The following is a 19,927-nucleotide window of genomic DNA, read 5'->3' on the forward strand; positions in this document are numbered from 1 at the left end:
CATAATTACAGTGGCCCTGCATGTGACCACACATGTGCCATCTAAGGTAAAAACAAGGTCAACAAAGAATATAAATAGGTGCAGTCTAGCATTAATTTCCTCTTTGCTTAATGGCTACAGAGTCCGAGCAAAAATCAGAAAAATAAGAATAACAAGCATCCAAGTAGTAACTACAGGATCTCTTTCTTCCTGTGATCCTCATCCAAAATGCAATGGCCTTGGTAAACATGAGACTCCCCTGACATTTTGCAATCGTTTTTGTGATGCATGATGTTGTTTGGGTAGTTGAGACCGGAACTGGGTAAAATCAAAGAAGTCATTACCATGCTGAGACTAGTGAGCGAGAAACACCATCTAAAGACAGAACTAAGACATCACAAACACACCAGCTATCTCCCCTGGTGTTCTAATTTGTAAGGAATTCTCTTGGGTGTCTTTTGACTTATTCCAGCATGCCCTTTTATTTATACATTGTCACTTCCTTTACTTTGTTAGGTTATGGATCTTCTCACTTGGGGTTCTGTAGGTTATGGATCTTCTCACTTGGGGTTCTGCAGATAAACTCTTTCTCATCACTCACTTAACCGTGTGTAACTTATCTGTTGTATATACTTCCAATTGTCTTTTCGGAAATGAATTCAATTTGGATGAATTGACTAACTTGCTGGTTGACTCTTTCATTAATTTCCTGTTAAGATTTACTCATGACAGAATGTTTTTTTGTCTAGACTAAGGACTCCCCAATTTTGATTAAATCAGCACAGGATTTCCCTGTTTTATCTTATTGTTTTTCAAAATTAGTTCCAGGTGAACACCTGTTACAAGTTTATACTTGGTCAATGTGAGACTCCTCTGTCAATTAGCAAAAATTTGCTACGACTTGTGATGTTGCTTGGGTTGTTGAGACTGGAACTAGCAAAAATCAGAGAAGTCATTACCATTCTGAGGTTACTGAGGGCTTCATCAAAAGAGGCAGGGTAATATTCACCTCCTTTGTCTTTAATAAAATTGGACTATCTTGTCACAATCTCTGCAATTTTATTACAAGATGTTAACTCAAAGCATATCTACCACTGTCTTTGCTCCACGTTGCATTGGTTTGCAGTAGAAGGTCTTAAATCTAGTAATTCTAGACCAATCGGTAGACGTGAGAATGTACTCCAAACCGGCTCCATACCAGAAAGTTTTTGAAGCCACAGACCCCTGGCAGAATGAGCCCCAAAATGATCCGTATCCACCCCTGCTTGGGACATCATCCCCTTTAACCATCAGCTTACTGTAGCTGAAGTTAGTGGAGAATAAGGTTTTTGTACAGATATTGACAACTGCGTGTAGGACCTTCTCAATTTCTCAAGTGCAGATTGAGCTATGGAGTTTGGTGTCTCTGAACTCACATTTTAAAAATGCATCTTTTTGTGAAGTTGGTTTTTAGACTGTGTGTTTTAAAATGCCACTTTTAGAAAGTGAACTTTTTCTTGCTCATCCATTCTGTGCCTCTGCCTTACTGTGGAATCCACATCTCGGTTGGTTGACAGTTGGGCTCTTATGCATCACTCTAGACCAGGGGAGCTCACAAACTTTCTCTTGGGGGCCAAATTTACAGTGTGGTTTGTGGCCGAGGGCCGCACCTTGGGGGCGGGGTCATTGGGGGAGGAGGCGGGGCTAGAGCAAAAAAATAAACTGTGACCATGAGGTGGAACACAGGTCCCTGCAGCGGACGCCTTCGTCCACTGAGCCACCGGACCAGGCATACACATATCTCTCTCTCTCCCTCTATCTCCCTCCCTCCTCCGTCTCCCTCCATCCTACGTCTCCCTCCCTCCTCCGTCTCCCTCCCTCTATCCTTCTATCCGTCTCTCTCCCTCTCCGTCTCTCTCCATCTCCGTCTCCCTCTCTCTCTGTCTCCCTCTCTCTCTGTCTCCCTCTCTCTCTGTCTCCCTCTCCCTCCCTCTCTTTCCCTCTCCCTCCCGCTCCTTCCCTCTCCCTCCCTCTCCTTCCCTCTCCGTCTCCCTCCCTCCCTCTGTCTCCCTCCATCTCCCTCCCTCCCTCTGTCTCCCTCCGTCTCCCTCCCTGTCTCCCTCCGTCTCCCTCCCTCTGTCTCCCTCCCTCCCTCTCTCCCCCTCTCTCCCTCCCTCCGTCTCCCTCTGTCTCCCTCCCTCCATCTCCCTCCCTCCCTCCGTCTCCCTCCCTCTGTCTCTCTCTCTCTGTCTCCCTCCCTCTATCTCTCCCTGTCTCTCTCCCTCCCTCTCCCTCTGTCTCTCTCCCTCCCTCTCCCTCTGTCTCTCTCCCTCCCTCTCCCTCTGTCTCTCTCCCTCTGTCTGTCTCCCTCTCTCTCCCTCCCTCTGTCTCCCTCTCTCTCCCTCCCTCCCTCTGTGTCCCTCCATCTCCCTTTCCCTCCCTCCCTCTCCCTCCCTCCGTCTCCCTCTGTATCCCACCCTCCGTCTCCCACCCTCCGTCTCTCTCTGTCTCCCTCCCTCTATCTCTCCCTGTCTCTCTCCCTCTATCTCTCCCTGTCTCTCTCCCTCCGTCTCCCTCCCTGTCTCCCTCCCTCTCCCTCTGTCTCCCTCCCTCCCTGTCTCCCTCTGTCTCCCTCCCTCTCCCTCTGTCTCCCTCCCTGTCTCCCTCCGTCTCCCTCCCTCTGTCTCCCTCCCTCCCTCTTTCACCCTCCGCCTCCCTCCATCTCCCTCTACCTCCCTCTCCCTCTCTCCGTCTCCCTCCATCTCCCTCCCTCCGTCTCCGTCTGTCTCCCTCCCTCCATCTCTCCCTGTCTCTCTCCCTCTATCTCTCCCTGTCTCTCTCCCTCTGTCTCTCTCCCTCTGTCTCCCTCTCCCTCCCTCCCTCTGTCTCCCTCCCTCCCCATTCCTCTCTACCTCTCTCTCTGTCTCCCTTCCTCTCCCTCCCTCTGCCTCCCTCCCTCTCCCTCTCGCTCCCTCCGTCACCCTCTGTCATCTCACCCTGTGTGTGTGTCAGCCCTCAGCACGGGCTGAGACAGCTTCCCAGCACGCACACACACAGCCGCACTGAGACAGCTTCCCAGCGCTCACACACAGCCCCACCCGAGTACTTCACAGGTCTTTAAAAGACCATTTACATGTTAAAGCTGTGTTGTATTTCACCTCTTAGGCCCCTGCATCTGCACTTTGACAATCACTGGAATCCCCCGGCCCCCACAGAGCAGAGTCTCAGAGTCTGGGCTGCTGCACCCGACACTCCGACAGTGTTTGCTAACACTATTTAATTTATTTTTTAAAACACATGTAGGATGTCTGCAAGGTCCGCGGGCCGCCGAGGAAGGCTTGCCGGGCCGCTGGCGGCCCGTGGGACGTACTATGAGTAACCCTGCTCTAGACAGTCACACAAAGGGAGCCAAGGGGTGCCTTGCATATCCTGTTGGCCCATCTCCAGGTTGATGGCCCTTACTGAACTAGAGTGGTGGGAGGAGTTGTCATTGACACCTGAATAGGGCTGTGCCTGTCCTCACTCAAACTGTCTCCCCCCCAACAGCAGTGTATCTGGAGCCAGGGTAGGGAAAGTCAGGGTGTTGCGCACTACAAAAACTTTCGTTTGGAGTTTGCCTACTTCAAAGGCAGAAACTGGTATACTGGAGCTGTGACACCATAACTTCAAAACACTTCTGGACTGAGGACATTCTGCCAGGAAGAAGAGCTGGAGAAGCTGTAGGAGGGACTGCCACTTTGCTGTTTGCTTTGCTGTGTTGGCCTGCTGCGTCTGTCCTGGGAGTGAAAGGACTGGACTTTGCGTTTTGTACCCTGCTTTCCAAGGTTCTCCAAGGGCTTGAGTTGAGCTTGCCTCCTATTAAAAAGGCTCATGGTCATCAAAGACTTCACCTGCCAGTGCCTGGGCTCTTCTGCCGAGAGTCCTGACTTGCCAAGTGGTGCCAAACTCAGTTTCTGGGCCCTTGGAAATAGAATCTGGTTATCTAAGAAGAAAATCCATGCATCGGCTCCCAGCGCCAGTTTTATCAATGTATCGTGGCCCAAGATTGACGCATCACTGCTGCCTGTCCCGAAGCGTGGTTCCTTGTCGGCGCATCACACACGGCTTCACTGCAGGCCCCAGCTTGCCATCGCAGTGCGTCAGAAAAAGCGTAGAGCATGAGTCCTGAGCCCCGTGCCACCGCTGTCCGTGGCACCCGTTCCGACTCCAACGCATCCCCGGTTTGCGGCTGTATAAATGACGCAATGCCTGCTTCACAACTACCACATCGACGCAGCACATATGGATTTTCGACGCATCATCCCATGGTGCTGATTTTTCATTGACACTGCTCCGCAGTAAGGAACCAAGTAGGCAGTAAGGCTGCTTGTCCTGACCCCTATCGCATCACTTCTCGTACAAGCAAGGAATCAACACATTACCTACCCTGTCATCAAGGAATCGACGGATCACCTCCCCTGTCAGCAAGGAATCGACACATCACCTCCCCTGCCTATCAGTAAGGAACCTTACATAGGAACAGTGGTCCCAAAAAACAATAATACAATATCAAAATCACAACATAAATACAAATTCAGGACTGAGATAGGAAGTATATGTTGCTCATGGTGTTTAATTCACACTGAGCATTGATCTGTTATTGGCATTGTTCACATATTATTATATACAATGATTTCCCTAGGTGGGGATAAGAGGGGAAGATAGGGTGGGGTGGGGTGATTGTGATTCGGATGAGGGTAGGGTAATGACTGCAAATGTGTAGAGTACATCAAAACAATATATCACTTAGAAAGCACGTGGCTCATTCATCGAACCTATTAGTCACAGTTTACACCCAAAATATTTTCATAGCCATGGTCTCAAATATTAACACAGTACTAAATCTCTGTTGTTCAAGCTGGCTTGATTAAAAAATGTTGACGTTTCGACCCCAAAAGATCAGTAGGCTATTACAATCCTTACGCCGGGGTCTTCATCAGGACTGTGGTGTGGGGGTGGGTGAGGGGATCTAGGGAAGAGCATGAAAGTGACTTTACATTTTTTTATGTCATACAGATCAAAAATGCATCTATAGGACGGAAGGAGCAGTTAATTACCATAAGTCGCCTCTGGTGAGAAGCTGAAGTTATGTTTCCAGTCCAGGGAGGACCTGGCTTGGCAGTTCGGGCTGGACTGTTCCCATTGGGCACAGGGTCAAGACTGATTTGCATATGGTTGGGTTCAAACTGGAACGGCATGGTGAGCAAAACAACGATGGATTTAGGCCCAGATCTCTGTACTGGGGTGAATGTATGACATTGTTCTGCATTCTGTCCATCAACTGTTGTTTTTGCAGATAATCAAAATACCTGCGTTATAGCAGTACTGGAAGGAACCTTCAAGTTTCCTGCATGCCTAAAAACCAAATGGAGTACTGGGAAATAGAAGTCTGGCTGCGTACGTGATTGGCAATAAGCACACCCCAAAGTGAAGTAAAAGCAAAAGCATCTAAAAGCCACACGCTGGCTCGAAACTCACCCCTGCTCTTTTGGGAAAACTGTGTGAGCGGAATACACGGAGGGCTGGTGTCGGCTGGGTGAAATAGAGACCTCCATCGCGCATGACAAGGCAAAGCGCGCAGACGCTGCATGCTCTCAGGCTATGACAGGGTAGGGACTAGGGAGGAGAGCGCACTGAAGACAGACTCAGGTCTGGTGACTCAGAGGATAATAAGGAAAAATGTGTGAAATGGAACATGTTCGGTTTAAAAAGGAACGGTTGAGTTAATAATGCGAACAAGAGGAAGTATCTTCAAAAGGAGGGCATGTGTGAATGGAAGCATTAAACGAAATCACAGCGGAAATGTGAGACATATTAGGTAGATGTGTTGACATGTTTTCAATTGCAAAAAATGTTTACTACTTCAAGCCCAGTATGTGCATATTGAAGATAGTGTCTCAGGGAATACCATAGTGGCAGTTGCAGGTTCATACGTTCATGCAGTCATAGAATGTACATGGCTTGCATCTATTATTCTGTCGGTAATATGTCCAAGTATCATTGCACATGTAGTTTGTACATGAAAGAGAAGCCAATACAGGGGATTACAATGCGCTTCCCAACTTTTTATTTAGGGGGTTACACAATTGTTATGATAGGGCACATTATGAAGAATAATATAACCTGTATATGTCCATTGAGTACATCGGACAAAAGAAGTTGACACAGCACTCACACATTAGATAGAGATCCCGCACAATAGGGTAGGTGATTAGATTGACTGGATAAACAGTGAACTTTCTGAAAAACAGGTATTCATTATTCTACAGACAATCAGGCAAATTGGGCATGGCTAATTTCAGATTCTTTAAGGCCATTCCTAATAGAGTCCAGGAGGGACATCCATTTACATTCCCTCAAATTCAGGATTGTGCCAATGTTCCCTCCCCTAGGACCCAGGGAGGCTTTCTCTAATACTACCCATCGCAGTTCGTCCACCAGCGGCGCCCCCTGCACACCACATCTTATACGGCTGCAGTGCTGAAGAATCCGGGCTTTGATCGTTTGTTGTGTTTGTCCTACGTAGATGTGGTCACAAGGACATAATATGGCATACATTTCGTTATTTGTGTTACAGTTGGAGAAGAAATTCAAAGGGATCACCTGATCTTTATAGGTAAATTCTTTCGTTTGGATGGTTGTGGGGCAGGCCTTACACTGCCCGCATCTAAAATGTCCCATTATCGGTGGTAGATTCCACATAGATCTAATAGTGGGCGTTTCAGGAGTCTCTAAAAAGGAACGTACCACGTGTTCTCTGATGCTTTTGGCTTTTTTTGAATGAATGCATAGGGGGATTTTCTTGAATGAATGAAAAGAAATGAAAATGGTTTTTATAAAGCGCATGGCTACCCGGCAGCAACCCAGCTCTGTAGTGGTTACTAGAGTTGGCCCGGACGATGCCCAATGTCGTCTGATATTAGGCCCCAATGTTTATTAATGGTCTTCTTAATGGCATGGCTTTGAGTTGAAAATGTTGTTACACATATCATCCTTTCCATGGGTCCACCATCCCTCTCTTTGGATGTGAGCAGATCTTCCCGAGGACTATACCAAGCCCTTTTCTGTGCCCTCTTGGTGAGTCTTTTGGGGTAGCCACGCTCCATGAGTCGGTTCATTAAATCGTCTGACTGGGCCAAATAGTCAGTCTTCTTTGAACAGTTTCTGCGGATACGAAGAAAGTGCCCAAAAGGGAGGTTATCTCTGAGTCCTCCGGGATGATGGCTATTGTATCTAAGCAAGGCATTTCTCTCTCTGGGTTTGCGGTACAAGGTAGTGTAAAGGTGGTTATCCTCGGATTTGATGGTAATGTCCAAGAAGTCAATTTCATTCGGGTCAGAATGAATGGTGAATTGAATATCAGGGCTTCTCTCAATGAGCCTGGAATGGAATGCATCCAGTTCAGTTTGATCTCCAGTCCATATCAGAAGTATATCATCGATATACCGCCTCCATAAGGATACCTTCTCATGGTAGGGATTTTCCTCCCCAAATATAAAAGATCTTTCATAGTGGTCCATGAAGATAATGGCAAGATCTGGGGCGAAGGCAGCCCCCATTGCTACTCCTTTTGTTTCAAAGTAGAAATGGCCATCAAAAAGAAAAAGTTTTTCATCATGGCAATCATGAGGAGATCAATGATGAAATCTGTTGGCACGGTCATGGGAGCTGTTCATTGATCCAGTACTTCACATATGACTTCAAGGGCAGCTGTGGTATGCTTGTGTAGAGAGACACAACATCGCAGGTCACAAGAAGTTGACTATTGGGGTCATGAGGGCGTTTGTCAACAAGGTTGATTGTTTGCATGGTGTCCCTGAGGTACGCCCTTGTTGTTTCAGCTATGGGTTTAAGAAAATGATCAATGTATTTGCTCAGTGGTTCAAGCATCGAACCGCATCCCGAGACGATAGGGCGCCCGGTGGGTTTTGTGGGTCTTTGTGTATCTTCGGTAGTGTATAGAGCAGTGACGGCCCGTGTAGGGCGTTTTACCGGGGCGGTGACGTGGCGCAGAGGAGGGGCAGGGTGGGGGGTTGCAAAATGCGGAAAACGGACGATTTCAGGTAAGTTCCGAAAAAAATTAATAAAACGAATTTCGTTGCGCGCGCTGCATCGCATTTGGCGATGCAGCGTGCGCAACGAAATTCGTTTATTAATTATTTTCGTAACTTACCTGAACTCGGCCGTATGCCGCATTTTGCAACCCCCCACCCTGCCCCTCCTCTGCGCCACGTCACCACCCCGGTAAAACGCCCTACACGGGCCTTCACTGGTATAGAGTGTGGGTAATCGGGGTTGTTTCTGATTCAGGTACAAAAACTCATGCTTCATTAGGAAGCCTTGATCAAGACCACGAGTGGTAATCGCCAATATCTCTTGGGCCAGGTCCTTAGAAGGGTCTGAAATAATCCTCATGTAGCTTACTCCATCCTGGTGTTGGTTGAGAATCTCAGTGTTGTAGTTGTCCAGATCTTGAACCACAATGACACCCCCTTTGTCCGCTGGCTTAATTACTATGTTTTTATTATTTTTCAGGGAATTCAGAGCGTCCTTCTCCAGCTTATTGATATTGTACTTGGTATGTTTATGTTCTTTCATTAATTTGGAAATGTCTCTCAGGACAACGCTCTTGTATGCTAGGATCTTGTTCGTCATGCGGTTGGACGGTGGAAAAAAAGTAGACGCAATCCTCAGTCCTGTCTGAGACATTTGTCCAGGTGTGGGAGATTGTTTGAAAAAGTACCTGAGACGGATCTTTCTGAAAAATCGGTGGAGTTCTGTTTTTAGTGCAAATTCATTGGGACATGCTGTCGGCTGTAAGGAACCGACGCATCACCTCCTCTGCCAGTAAGGAATCGACATATCAACTCCTCTGTGTAGTAAGGAAATGACGCATGACTGTGTTTTCCGGTGTTTCACCTCCCCTGCCACCAGTATCGTCTTTGTTTTTGACGCATCTCAGGTACTTTGTGCTAAAACACCCGCATCCATTTATTTCTATGGATTACAGCCTATTTAACCTTTTAAAAGTGATATCTTGACTTATGTAGGATGTAGGATGGTTGTCGTTTTGGTCTTGTTTTACTCAGATAAATATTTGCTACTTTTCTAAACTGGTGTGGAGTCCTTTTGTAGTGTTCTCAGTGAAGTGAGTTACTGTGTACGTGTGTACAAATACTTTACACATCGCCTGTGGGATAAGCCTGACTGCTCTGTGTCAAGCTACCAAGGGGGCAAGCAGGGGTTATCTTAGCTGTGTAACTTACGAACCCCCACTAGAGTGAGGGTCCCTACTTGGACAGGGTGCGTACCGACTGCCAACTAGACAGTCTATTTCTAACAATTCCGGAGATTACAATAGTTGCGAACCCTTGTCATCTAAAATATAGCATACTATCCCATGTTCTCTAAAATTATGAGATCACCCTCGTTAAACCATATCCATTTTCCAAGGCACATTATATGAGATTGTGGATAAGCTCAGTGCTTCAAGTCTTTTAAGCAGATACTGGCTGATCAGTTTTACCCCGTCACTAAAGGTAAAATGGTGTTTGGCACTGCTGTAAGACTTTACCCTGAATGGACCATGCAGTATGGTCTGAGGAACACCTCCTACCACCTTTCAGCCACAGGTGAATAGCATCCTTACTCACCTACATGGCCTCTGCGTAGCATATTTACAGGACATCACATTTTTCAGCAGTGTGTGGAAGAACCACCTAACTTGCCGAAGGAGGTTTGTGTATGCTCTGCAAAGAGCAACGCTTACAAAGAGAGCAACCTTAATAGTCTACCTTGGGCACCAGGTAAGCAGAGGACCATTCTAGCCTAGCGAAACTAAAGGCCCGGCTGTGTTGGAACGAGAGGTTCCCAAGAACCAAACCCCATAGAGGGCCTTTCCAGGACTCACTGTGTAGGTTTGCAAGATTGAAGAGAAATGTAGGACCGAAGACGGCGTAGAGTTCAGAGAATCAGTCCAGAAAGGTCAACTGAACTATGGAAAGTCAAAATGCCTTTGGCAAGCTCAGAAAGGCTCTAATCAATACTCCTATAATTCAGACACGTGACTTGCTATGCCATATGTAGGACTTACAGATGCCTCTGACAAGGAAAGTGGTGCCATTTTGTCCTAATGGAGTGACATGAACAAAGAGCATGTGGTGGCTTTCAGTAGTGGTATCCTGCCTAAAGCGCAAACCTAGGAAACATTTGAGAAATAGGCTCACGCCATTATCTGCACATTGAAGAAATTATTAGTTTGGAGCAACTCTCATTTTCAATATGGAACATAAACCTTAGAGCAGTGAGCAGAATTCAACCAAAGCTGTTTTTGTGGTCAATTTCTTTGCAAGGTCTAGACTTCATAGTAGAGCACAAAGCAGGGCTGTCCTAGGAGAATGTTGATCGACTTCCTCACACATTTACTCCATCAAATGCCAGATATTACCCTGGGTAGGCGTAGTCTCTGGCATGTATAAGTCAAGGTGGTCAGACTCTTGGTTCAAAAGTCCATAGAGCAGTCGCCACGTACTGCCCTTCTCCCCCTTTCTCATTTGTATCGACCCAGTATATTTCCCTTTTCCAGAGGCTTATGTCACGAGTTCCCTGATAAGTACGCTACATGATTTTGTACATTGCTTATCAGCAGAGTGCTAGACTTTGCAGAGTAAAAGGGGTACACTAAAAGTTGTTGTATACAACTGTCTCCTTGAAGGATGAGAGGTCCCAATGAATAGGCAAGGAGTGATAAAAAGCAAGTAACAACAGGATGTCATTTTCAGTTTGCGCACCGCTGTATGGGTGAGGAGTGAAATGCACTGGCTCATAATGAAAAATTGTAGAATTCTTCAGCTACGTGCTGTCGTATAAAACTGTCTCCTAGAAAGATGAGGGCGACCCAATGAATAATGGGGGAGTGGTTGGAGAACTTGGAAAAAAGAAACCAGAGGGAGCAAGATGGTATAACGCTGTGAAACAGAATTTGAGGGATTTGTGGAGGAGAATTTGGGGGGATTTGCAGAGTGGATGTGAACTCTGGCATACTGTGATGGAAGAAGGGTGGCCGGGGACCAGAATTTGGGATTTTGAGATGATGATTGAGGGGGATCCTCTTCAGCCAGTTCCTTACACTGCATGAGCATGGTATCCCAGGCTGCAGCTTTAGGGTGCCGGCGTATACGACGGGCTTCCACCCAATGCAGTGCAGAGCTTTCTGCCTCTCCCCATCTGAGTAGTGCCTTTCGCCATTGAATAAGAGCCAGGGATGTTCTGAGATGTATGCTGTCTGAAAATCAAGATTCTCACTGCACCTTTGGTAGCTGATTATATACCACTGGTACTTTATTTTAGAGGTAGGTTCCCTCCACCACTTTGGGGCAAATATTAAATCTTAGTGGTTAGTTGGCTTAACTCTAGCTGCCACTATTTCTGGATAGAGGCAGGCACTTTAGGCCAGTTTAGAGTTCACCTTTTGACTTTGAAGAATATATTTATAGTTGTGCTGAAAAGGACAGAGGCTAGAGTCAAAATAGGTTGTCTTTGTCTGGGTCCCCTGATGAGAAACACCTTTTACAAAGCAGACTTTACCACTCAATACCTTTACCACACAGCTTTTACCATGAATGTAAGTATGATGCAGATAAGTATTTGTACATTTCCCATGCATGCCTTTACCACGCAGGTATGTATTTTTTTAATGACATAATTATTATGTGTGTTTAGGTTTGGGTAGTGGTAACGAGAGGTAAGGATTATTTTGGGGGTTTGGGGGTGGGTCGTATTCAAGGGAGGTAAGGGTAATTTCAAGGTTTAGGGATAAGTAGTGGTAAAGTGATGTATGGGTAATTTCAGGATAAAGGGGTGGACAGCTGTAAAGGGAGGTAAGGTTGATTTAGGGTATATGGGTGGACAGTGGTAAATGGAGGTTAGGACAATTTTAAGGATTAGGAGTGTGTAGTGGTAAAGGAGAGTAGGGGTCATTTTAGGGGTTGAGTAGTGGTAAAGGGAGCAAAGGGTAATTTTGAGGTTTAGGGGTGAACAGTGGTAAAGCGTAATTTACTCGTAAGCAATGTTCCCTCTAATTTCTTTCCTCTGTGTGCGGCAGTGGAGGGTCTCTGTGCGCTGCAACCATGTCTATGTGCGCCAGGAACCAGACCGCGCGTGTGCGCGGCGCCAAATGTCACTCAGAACGTTTACTTCAATAAGTGAAAAGATGGTGCATTTTCACACATACAGTGCCACAATAAGTGTCTTGAGGGCAGTTTCCAAATGAGATAAACGAGCCATGATGACATGAATTGGTTACACAGGCAAGTACACTTCAAGTATAGAAAAGCACAAGACTTAAACGGTGGTACCATCATAAGATTTTAATAAATATTCTTAACTTGAGCACTGTTAATTGGGTGGGGAAATGTTGGAAGCCTATACAATATCACATATAAACAATAAGGGAGACATGTCAAGTGGCATCACTAGAGGGGTGACAGGGTTGCTTCTCACGGCGATCTTTGGCATTTTTCCAGTGGTGATAAACTCGATCTAGGTCAACTTTCCCGTTCAGGAGGTAGGCCTTTGTCCTCATCAGCATATCCAAATGCTTCTGCTCTAGTCTATTCCTCAATTTACTCTTTATAGTATTCATGAGGCTGAATCCTCGTTCACAATCTGCACTAGATGCTTGAAACGTTGCGCAGACATCAACAAGCTGAGAGACCACACTATACTGAGCAGCATTGCGTACAGTAAAATTCACCATGTCTTGAAAGGTGGTAAATAACCCACCCTTTACATGTTCTGCCACCACATATTTATAGTCTCTGTACTGTCGAACAACATCTTCTGGTGTTTCGCAATCACCCAGGACCAAGACATTTTTATACTTTTCTACAAGTCTTTGTATACTCTCAGTCCCAAAATCAAAATGTGATTGTGCGGCCATTGCCTGGATTTCAAAACTTGCCCATTCTTTTAGCTCATCTTCAGGGAACCTTTTTTGCATGTGCTCACAAAGAAGGGAAACAAAATACAAAATAGTCCCACTGTCAAACTCTTGCCTTTCCTTGTACAACACCATCAGATCTCTTACATTACTGCTCCAAAAGACAGTGTCCCCCAAATACTGTTGCTTAACTTGGCCAATCTTTGCTCTTGCATACTGTACAGCTTCAACAGTAGTCAGAGAACTTTTTTGGAACAGTTTGCACAAAGATGCAAATTCACCCAGAATGTCATTAAGTACTGCAAGTGAAATATGGTAGTTGGAGTTTGATAGCTTTTTATAACAATATTTAGCAACTGGATCATTCTCCTCAACTTTCTCATGCTCAAAGTACTTAAGAACAGCCTCGTAATTACGAATTAGTGCACCAACAGCAAAATGCCTTGAAAGCCACCGGACTTCATTCAGTGGTCGGAAAGAGACCACTTCACATTCAGTGACCGATGCAATTTCATCCAGCTTGGACTTCCTTGCAGGAGATCTGGAGAACACAGTGTAGACAGTCCTCAATAATGTCTCCATCTCTTTAACCATTGGAACCCTTTTCCAGGCATCATCAACTCCCAAATCTTCTCGATGGGCGACACAATGCTGCTCAACTAGATGAGGTATGGATTGTTTAAGGCGAGTAGCAACACCATTATTCTTACCCAACATCACGGACGCACCATCAGATGTGAACATGACCATTTTCACAAGGTCCAGTTCATTGGCAGTGTAGAAATCTTTCACAGCAGTAGTGATAGCCTCAGCATTGCAACTAGTCAGCTTCACTATGCCCCCAAACTGTGTTTTGTGCTCTGTTGATGTTACTGGTCGGAACTTGAAGTACAGGATGAGCATTTTTGAAACAGAAATATCAGTGCTCTCATCAATTATCAATGTGTGATACAAAGCGTTACGAAGTTCTGCCATAGCTTCACAGTGTATCACGCTATTGATGGCCTCAAGGAACTCAAAGGCATAGTTCTTGCTCCTCCAGCTGTCTGGTATCTTGACATACAAAGCTAGGTGGTCATGGATGTCTTGTACAGATAACATTGAAGTATTCATCTTGACTGCCAGCAGCACGTTGTTGATGAGAATCTTTATCTCTTCAGGCACAGATCTTTGGCGTTCACCTACTTCCATTCTATTTGCTTTGTCAGTGGCAGTTTCTGTCAGCATTGCCCGCACTCCAAAACCAAACCTGGCAGCAGCACTTCTGTTTCTCACGATCACCATGGCAGACTCGTGTACTTTGCTAAGTAGATGGCGTTTCATGTAATCCAGTTTCCAGCCATCACTCCATTTCTTCCCTGTGGAAAAGTCCCCAACAATCTTGGCTTCGGCACATGCTTTGCAAATCAAGCCCACGTCTGGACTGTATTGGAAAAGTTCCCCGAGTTGCACGAGTACCTTGCTTCGCGATTTCTGCGTCTCAGCCTCCACAATTTCCTTCATCCACTCTTCCTTGAATACAAGGCAACATTTCTTCGTTTGTGGTGACGCACTGCACTCTCCCAAAGTGACAGCTTTGCGCTTGAACATTTCCGTGCCCGCCGGTTTTAACCTGCTGTGCCACAAAGCCTGCAAGATAAGGGAACATGGCTTACGTTGATGCCTAGCTCATGCATGCAATCCTTTATACTACAATGATCAAGATGCACCACAGTTTAACTCTACCAAACAATTACCTCTCCTGCTTGAACTCACGTACGCCTGTGTCAATGTATGGGGGTCTGCCTGCGAAGCCTGCAACAGACGAAAACATGGGTAAGTATATTATACTACAATGATCAAGATGCACCACAGTTTAACTCTACCAAACAATTACCTCTCCTGCTTGAACTCACGTACGCCTGTGTCAATGTATGGGGGTCTGCCTGCGAAGCCTGCAACAGAAGAAAACATGGGTAAGTATATTATACTACAATGATCAAGATGCACCACAGTTTAACTCTACCAAACAATTACCTCTCCTGCTTGAACTCACGTACGCCTGTGTCAATGTATGGGGGTCTGCCTGCGAAGCCTGCAACAGAAGAAAACATGGGTAAGTATATTATACTACAATGATCAAGATGCACCACAGTCTGGCAGCAAAACCTGCAACAGAAAATGCACTCCTTTAACTCTAGCAAACAATTACCTCTTTGTTCTGCCTGTACTCCCGTCTGCCCGTGCAATTGTATTCGTAGTACGGTCTCCCAAACCTGCAAAAGAAAAGGGGTGCAGATTGTGATTCTATTTACCCAGCAACCCCCAACCCAACGAGGAACGTACACAGAATTACCTTGTCTTTGTGGGTACTCGCACCTGACCACTCCTATCCAAATACCTTACAGACTGGAAACCTGCAACTGAAGACAAGATAGTCAGCAACCCCCTACAGCACAAACCCGTTGGCTGCCAGTTTACAGTACCACATTATGGATTAGGAAAGGCCATTGTCTACAGTTAAGGTAATATGTGGGTCCATGTGTTAATGCTGTTCAAACTTGTATTTATGGTTCATTAATGAAAAGCATCCATTATTAGGGTGAGCATTAAAAGTAAATGCCGTAAACTCGGCCTTCACTACTGAAGGCGGCTCCAGTATAAATGTGTACACACGATTTCAAAGTTTAGTAATATGAGGCTATGTATAATGCTCCCAGAAAGCTCTCTGTTTATATGCAAATATTTCCAGAAGCTTGAAACCAAGAGTGATGGTTCTTTGCTTTCAAAATAAAATGTTTACAAAAAATGCAAGTAGGAAAAAAGACATTAGGTGCCATATCTTTGCAGCATCATTTAGTAAAATGTTGATGTACGCTTGTATCTCCCAAAAATATTCCTAATGGAAAATCAGTGTAACCAGTTGAAATATGATTTTTGGGACAAAAAATAACACAAGCGTTGGCAAAGGTCCGAAATGTGTGGTCAGCTGTTTGGCCACAATCAGTCCCGCGCTCTGCAGCCACACACCCCCGAGCACCCCCCCCAAAGCCGCCACAAGACAAATGTCTATTTTAGATACCACATATATTATGGACCTGACATGATCTTTGAAAGTGATGGGAAACAATCCGTGCCCTGAATTTTAATGAGTCCTTCACTATTGCAGAAATTGACAGAGTAAGCTGATCATGTCATGTGAAGGCACCGACACCGCCTTACCGCAAAGACAGAGTAAATGCATTCATTATACATCCCACTAAATGCTTTAAATGGCCAGATATATTCCAGGACCAGCAATACCCCTGCTAGATCTCTGTTAGTCTACCAGATCCAGCAATGTACATCCACCTTGAGTCACAGTGCCATCGAACTCTGTGCCTTGAAGGAGCTCTAAGACAATTTGTGATACTATATAAAGCTCCTAAGTAAATACTGACGAGGAACTTTCTCATTTACAAATACTGTGCAGGAGAGCACACCTTAAAAAAAAATATATATATATATATATATATATATACACACACATACACACACAGATACACACACACACAAACACGCACACACACCCCGCAAATTAAATCATTTTGTAGCATAATTGAAGCATTTCCTGTTTCCCAGTACTAGAACAGTTACGTTTGGAACCTGGGGAAGCATCACATTGAATTGCAAGCTGATTGGATGTACCCTACAGTGTGAGTGAACGAGACGAGCGTACCAACAAAAAAGGGTTCAAAAACTTCAGTGCGCACCATTTAACACTGAGCATCGAATTGTGTTATTGGACCCACGTTGGCATTCACACAGGCAAACAAAGGTAAACATTTTATTTTAGCTAACAGTTCCTATAATCTATTCAAACATTATCCAAGGCATATACTCCATAAGAAAAAAAATAGCAGTCTTGCTTCCAATATAAAGGTCTACATTTCTCCCCAAATGAAAAGGTCTATGAAATGTAAATGCACAGCATGCTCGTATTTGCTTTGCCAATTGCTGCCTGTCTGCCCAAGCTCAACATCCTGCAACTTAAGGAAGCATGTCATTCAGATTACAATTATATTCAAAGAAAAAAAAAACACCAGCAATTTATTCAGACTGAATTCATGCACTTCCAGCCCATTCATAAAGAGTTTATTGAAATTTCAGTTTAACACACTAGTCGGAATTAGTTACTAAACTGTCTGAACTAAAAAAAACACGAGCCTAAGAACTGGGCTTAAAACCCATTCTTACCAAGAGTATAGCTTCGAAACACTCTGTGCCGAAACCGCCTGAAACCAAAATCTCTAAACATTCCAAACCTACCAAGATTTTTCGGGGTAAAAGGCCAAGAAAAAAGGCCAAACATGGAATACAGTCTGTTAAAAAACGATTGCCCATGTTATGCCTCATTTTCCAGTTGAAAATTAAGAATAGGAGGTACTATTTACCATAAGTGGTAATGATATTTATGCTGTGTGGCAAATGCCCCAATCTATTCCAACAAACTATTAGTGAGGGCCTCAGGTAACAAATCTACATGATCCATAATTCATAGTATGACTAGAAACAAAGAAAGGATGATTAAAGCAATGAACTGCCCTTTCAAGTGATTTGCTGGCCTGATGGTGTGCATGCACCATTCTATTGTTTTTGGATAACATTTCCCGGTCCTGGCACATGCTAACATTTATAGCAGAAATTCCATTTTCTAATATCAGATTCTTTTTTTTGGTATGTTTCATTTTATACTGATAACACGATTATTCGAGTCCACTTCTGCTATTTCTTACACGCACTAGCAGCAGCTGCTTAGTTCTGTGCCAATATACACTCGGTGAATATGGTTGTATGTGTATCGGATTGATAGTCCAGAAGATAGTTGGAGACTCAATAAAGGGCAAACTGTATCAATAGCTAATTCTCACTGCGTAAATACTCATTATAAAACCTGCGCACACCCACTGCATATGCATTAAAACACTCGCAGAACCAGATCCGAGTCGAACTTTCTCCTGCCGTATTCCTAAAACTTGAAATGACCTGCACCCGCACTTCCAGCCCATTCATAAAGAGGTAACTACTAAGGTGACTTGAAAGAGCTGGTTATGGATGCCAGGCTTTGGACAGCAAATGACGAGGCAGGACCGGATTGGGGGACAGTTTCAAAGCTGTGTGATGAAGGCGCTGGACTTTACTTAGCAGAGATGATGTCAGGTAAGGTAGAGCCGTGTGGTAGGGTCACCGCTGGAGTGGTCGAATGTGCTGTTGCAGAGGATGGGGTGTGTTGGGAGAGCTGAGTGCTAGTTACGGCAGTGACTGGTAGGGTCTGATGCCGGTCAGGATGAGGGCACCTTGGTAAGGGCGAGTGTGGTCCTATGCGCCAGAATAACTGGGCACTAAAGGTCAGCGTTAAGGTACATTGTCGGAGCATCTTGTTCCGAAACCATCTGAGACCAAAACTTCGAAGCATTCCTCCGTTTCCATGTCTCCTGTTGCAACAATGCAGATTCGACAACGAATGATCCAATTTCACCAATATATACACAGCCCCGCGCTCTGCCGCCACACACCCCCGAGCACCCCCCCAAGCCGCCACAAGCCCCCACAAGCCCCCAAGCCCCCTTACCTGCACTCTCCACGACTCCTACGACTCCTCGCCGGCAGCACTGGAACAAGTGCCTGGTTTTCACGCCGCTCGCTTCTTAAAGCGGCGGCGCGGCCGGCGCCTCTCCGCCGAACGTCCTGAAATCGTTTGTTCGCGCTCCACATCCGGGAGTGCGCGGTGACGTCGGCGAAGGTGCGCGCACGCGCTCGCGCGCGCCTTAAAGGGAACGTAGCTCGTAAGTCGAACTTTTGGTTATCAATACTGAAACCTTCCTGGAGAATTGTAGGCATTTATCTGCCTGTTTATCACCTGCTATCAACAATAGCTGGAAAAATGTAAATATTTGCAAAATTGGGGATTTTTTTTACATGGCAGCAGAATTAAATCCCATGAGTAAATATGCCCAGGTAACCTTCAGAGTGGGGTCTTTTATAGCTTTTCATATAGGCAGATTGTTTTTCTCCTCAATAACTTGCCTTTATTTGAAATTAATCAATCGGCGGGCTAGTTAATAACTGACATATGGTAGATAAGGCTAATGACTCCCTAAGTTTTTGGTACAGAGATCTTCACCAAGATATTCTCAAGTTATTAAAAACATGGGCAATAAACGGAGGCGGCGTAATGGCATTAGGATAGACAGGGATGTTTGGCATAGGCATTTTAGCCTTGAGGTTTTGTTATTGAGGGGGGTCAAACTTCCATAGAATTATGTTTTTTAATGGCCGGATAGCCTTAATAAAATGCTTCGAATCGCTAACATAAAGTGTCCCAGATGCGATGGATCAGGGTATAGTGAACATGTATTATGGTCGTGCGAAGCAGTGACCAAATACTCAGCACATATTTTTGGGCAGATCTAAATAAGAGTAGGGCAAATGGTTAAACCCTCATCTTCTATTGACTTGTTAGTCCTTGGTGTCCCTTTCCTGTATGGAAACCATTTGTGGAATGGTCAAACAAGATGAAAAAAGTTAGTGTGAGGGAGTTTTGGATTGATGGCTAACAAACTGTCACAATGTAGGAAAATATGGGGCACTTATGCAGTTGAAGGAACTTCTTAGAAAGGGACTATTTTAGTATTAGAATGCACTGGCACTTATGGAAGTATTTTTTTCACCTTTTAAAAGTAAAAGTTCAAAAAGTAGGCACTTTAACCAGCACTGTCTCTTTGGTAGTCTGCCGAGGAGTTGGTTGGGTAGGATAACACCATCGTATTCAGATTTAACACCTTAGGGCGTGGAAAAATTGCAGAGTATGCTCCAGCTAGCAATGTATGCACTTGACACTTTATAATTTCATATATTGGGCTATTTAATCGCATTAGTGCAAGGAATGGTTGGATGGAGTAGGCACTTTAGTTTGTATTTGCACTGTATAAGAAATGCTGTGGGTCTTTTACTGTATTTCCTTCCTTTATA

General features: G+C 45.0%; 1 protein-coding gene across 1 annotated transcript in view; it reads left to right on the forward strand.

The window, feature by feature from the left end:
* The window catches only part of SMPDL3B (sphingomyelin phosphodiesterase acid like 3B), a 141,243-nt gene that overhangs the window by 19,352 nt on the left and 101,964 nt on the right, over positions 1-19,927 (forward strand). The gene's annotated exons all lie outside the window — the stretch shown is intronic.

This window comes from Triturus cristatus, chromosome 3_2 (assembly GCF_964204655.1).
Source record: "Triturus cristatus chromosome 3_2, aTriCri1.1, whole genome shotgun sequence".
NCBI classification, from domain to species: Eukaryota; Metazoa; Chordata; class Amphibia; order Caudata; family Salamandridae; genus Triturus; species Triturus cristatus.